The sequence below is a fragment of the Lolium perenne genome, chromosome 1 (genome assembly GCF_019359855.2).
Source record: "Lolium perenne isolate Kyuss_39 chromosome 1, Kyuss_2.0, whole genome shotgun sequence".
NCBI classification, from domain to species: Eukaryota; Viridiplantae; Streptophyta; class Magnoliopsida; order Poales; family Poaceae; genus Lolium; species Lolium perenne.
In genome coordinates, this window is record NC_067244.2 from 214,373,780 (window position 1) to 214,378,229 (window position 4,450).

The window sequence follows — 4,450 nt, forward strand, 5'->3', positions numbered from 1 at the left end:
AGGTGGATGACCCCATGAGCGCGGAGGTCGACGAGGAGTCGTTGGTCCTGTCGTCCGGAGGGTTGCCGCATGGCCATCTCGCCATGATGAACAAGGCCGTCAAGCATACCCTCACCACGACCTTCACGCGTCTCAAGGCGGGCCTCACCAAGGACAGCCCCCCTCTCCCGCCTCGTCGCCGGGCTCAGCAACAACCCGCATATGACGTAAGTTTCCCTCATTTCCATCCTCTTTCCGACTTTCGTTCATACATTGCTAAGTGCTAACGAGACATGAATTTGTGAAATTGTAGCCTGACTTCGAGGCGGCCTACGTGGCCGCTCATCAAGAATATCAGGTGGCCTTCAACCAGCACCAGCAGCAGTTCATGGAGTACATGGCATATATACATGTAAGTTCCAACCTTTGTTTTCGCAAATGATGACAAGTCCCACTTTCCCCTAGTTTGATGCTTCATTTCTGCAAAGACTGACATGTAAACTATCTTGCAGGCGTCGATGGTGGCCAATCAAACTGGACAGACAGTGGATTTAGGGCCGATGCCTCCCTTTCCGGGGCCGGCGCCAAACATGCCATCGAAGGAAAATTTCGCTGCGGAGTACTATGGGAGAACAACGGTAAGTTCTTCGCCAAACCGAATACTACGGCTTTCCTTTGCCTCGCAAATTGCTAACATCTCAGGAACATGTGTGTAGGGAACGGGATGTTCCGGAAACCAGGGTGGTGGGAGGGACATGACACCGGTTCATCATGGTGGTCCTTCTCCCGGTGCTACTCCCGGTACTTCTCCCGGTACTTCTCCCGGTCCTTCTCCCGGTGGTTCTTCCGCAGCTTCTACCGGAAGGAATCGGCCCGGGCCGGTGTTTAGCGGCGACGAGCTCCTCTAGTTGCCCATGTATCTCTTATCGATACTATGACACTATGTATGCAATGTTATGAGAGATTTGTACCTATTTTCATTTCATGCACTTCATGTTATGTATATTTGCACTTCATGTGAGGCTCATGTGAAGTTCCTGTAAAATATTTGTGAATTTATGTGCTATTTAACTGTGCAAACATGGGAATAGCCGAAACAGCAAAAATCTGGAAAAATTGCACTGCTACGCCGACGGCTATCCCCTCGGCATAGGCTCGACCAGGACCAAATGGTCATCGTTCACCGACGGCCACCCCCTCGGTGTAGCCCGCGCCAGGGCTGCCAGGCTGCGCCACGTCGCAGCATACGCCGATGGCCAACCCCTCGGTGTAGCCAGAGCCAGAGGCGCCCAGGCTGCGCCACGTCGCATTGTACGCCGACGGCCCCCCCTCAGCGTAGCCGGCGACAGAGCTGCCGAGGCTGCGCCACGTCGCAGCGTACGCCGACGGCAACCCCCTCGGCGTAGCGGGCGCCAGAGCTGCCCAGGCTGCGCCACGTCGCAACGTACGCCGATGGCAACCCCCTCGGCGTAACTATAACGGCCGTCAGCTTGACTGTGCCCGTTAACGTGCTACACTGAGGGCTCGTACGCCGACGGGTGGGCCAGCCGTCGGCCCACTCCGTCTACGCCGACGGTCGACGATACGCCGAGGGCCACGTTGGCAGCGCCGAGGCCTACCTTCCCCGAGGAGCTACACCGAGGGCCACCGTCGGCGTAGCATACGCCGAGGGCTAGGCGGTGCTACGCCGAGGGCCGGCGGCCGTCGGCATCTGGGCAGATTCCTGTAGTGTGTGAATGATCTCTACAACATAGTGTTAACCTACTACGTATAAAAATTGTCTTTCTGAATGAGCTAAACACGTTATATGGTGCTGAAATCACAAGGTATGAGATTTGGTGCATGTTGGGCCACCCAGAACGAGCAAGTACTTTCAATTGCATGAGATTTACTGGAAAAATGAAAGGACCTGCTCATTCTGGGTGGTTTCACTATGCACAATTTCTCCTGTGTTAGTGATTACAACGCTATCTATGACGTGACTATTTCATTTCAAATGACATATGTTATACTATATAACATGAGGTCAACACAACCATGTAGGGATCATCCACAATAACACCGAGTCACTGGGAGACCATATGCAATGTTTGCAAAAACCCCAAGGACGAATGTAGGCAGGGCCTCTCCCTTGACCATGTCAATTTAATCACACTATAGAAACTAAGTCCAACATGGTTAGCCATAACATTTTACATGACCAACATTTTAGCTTTAAACATACTCCGATAGTAATAATTTTCTACTAATGAATATGTGATACCTTGTGAGAAAGAAAAGAAACTTGACTCGTCTGTGGAGAAGTGAGATGAAATTGGAAATGGAGCCAACCCGCGAGTGGTACGAGTTTGACATACGAAAGGATGAAGGACATACTATCTAAAATAGTATTGGGAAATGTTTGCTAGCATTTACAGGACCAACCATGAAGAGCTAATTTCAGCATTGGCACATGCATCCACAAACATCTAGTTATCGACCATATATGACAGCTGTTAGATGGTCTCTTGATATCACTATGCATAATAGATTAGTGCACATTTTTAACTAAAGTTCCATAATTGTTTTGCACAATATGATAAGAGTTAATCTAACACAAGCTTGATTTTTCCTGTAGCGGAATATGAAGCTGAACAACAGCTGCACGAGACGGGCCATCTACACCCTAGGTCAGTACTGCCTCGGTGGACAAAGTGGAAGCTAGTTGCCATGTTTTAGCTAGCCTCTCAAGTAGTCAATCATGCAATAATATAGGGGTCTCGTCATTATATTTGAGACATTTTACTAGTTCGAGGTTGTTTAGTGTATACACAAGATGTCATGGAAAACAAAATGTCTTACGTTAGTGGTGCTTCTCGTGACCTCGGGCACCGATATGTATACATAAAAAAAAGAACTAACGAGTGTCACATATTTAATTCATGTTGAGGAATAAAACGAAGCCGTATAAAGAAAAAGACTTTGCAACAAGCTAGTATTATTTTGAACCAGCACTGCTCCCAAAGAAAATGGAACAAGTGTGAGAAAACTGATGAAGTACAATACTTGACAAATGGCATGTGTAATTAAATAATCGTGTTTCAACAAAAACAAAAATTCCGCCAAAAATGATGTCGGTTCTTCCTGAAAACAAATCTGTATAAAAAAGGCTTGCAAGCTCTAATACGGATCCTGCCGACTGCCATGTCTCCATTCTTCCTGAAAACAAATCTGTATAGAAAGGCTTGCAAGCGTAATACATACCTAGGAAGTCTACATGATCCTGCCGGCGGCCATGTGCCAGAGAGGAGGTGCTCCACTGGTGCACCGCCTCGGCCACTCCGGCGAGAACAAGCAGGGTAGGTTCGGCATTGTTTAGTGATAGAGAGAGTTCTGAGCTAGCTAGTGCCGTGGATATACACCAGTAGATCGAGAGTTTGTGAAGCGGCGTTCACTACTATATATAAATAGGGTTAATTATTGGTTTGCCACTACAGCCCGCGCATGATTCAGTTTTTCCACTAGAGCAGAATGGTGATCAGTTTTGCCACCGCTTCTGGCGCAGCTGCTCTGTCGAGGCCAAACGGCCAGGCTTCAAACGTTTCCGTCTCTTGCCATTACTGAAAGTGGGGCCGGATCTTACAGGTAGGACCGCGCAATGACAAATAGGTGAAGACCGAACTACCCCTGCTCCCGCCACACAGCCACACACCGATCCGCTGCACCCACCACCATTCGCGCCCCTGCCGCCACCACCTGCGATGCCACCACCTGCGCCGCCGCGCGGCCGTCCTGCGTGGACACCTGCTCCACCGCCACCGCCTCCAGGAGCACCCGCTCTGCCCCCGCGGTCTTGCGACGTAGTTGCTCGTTCCGCCACTACGTATTAAACAAGGATCTGATCAGGTATATTGGGAATACTCGGATACCTTCCGAGGTTATCATTGCATGTATATATAGAAGGAGGATAGGGGAGAGATTACACGTGAGGATTACACGGGATACAAGCTGTATCGTACACGACTCACACACCCCGAATATATCTCTAATACGGTTTAAACTCTATCTCTAATACCCTCCCTTAATCACAACGTCGACAAGTTGAGATTATTTTTGAAAGCTTCAAACGCCCTATAAGGCAACGGTTTAGTGAACCCATCTGCAATTTGATCTTTGGAGGAAATGAACCGAATCTCCAACTGCTTCATCAGCACTCGTTCTCTGACAAAGTGGAAATCTATCTTAATATGTTTAGCTCGTGCATGAAACACTGGAGTAGCCGACAGATATGTGGCTCCCAAATTATCACACCATATACACGGCGTCTGTGTCCGTCTCACACCCAACTCAGCAAGCAAAGACTGAACCCACATGACTTCAGCTGTTGCATTTGCGACAGATTTGTACTCAGCTTCAGTGCTTGACCGGGAAACTGTGTCTTGCTTCTTAGCACTCCAGGAAATCAAATTTGGTCCAAAGAATACAGCAAATC

At 48.9% G+C, this 4,450-nt stretch overlaps 1 long non-coding RNA gene across 1 annotated transcript; it reads left to right on the forward strand.

Moving 5' to 3' along the window:
• The first annotated feature begins 298 nt into the window (after window positions 1-298).
• LOC127317545 (uncharacterized) lies at window positions 299-862 on the forward strand. The gene is made up of 3 exons (XR_007861271.2): window positions 299-391; window positions 492-617; window positions 696-862. It is a non-coding gene; the product is annotated as an uncharacterized lncRNA (long non-coding RNA).
• Window positions 863-4,450: the final 3,588 nt, after the last annotated feature.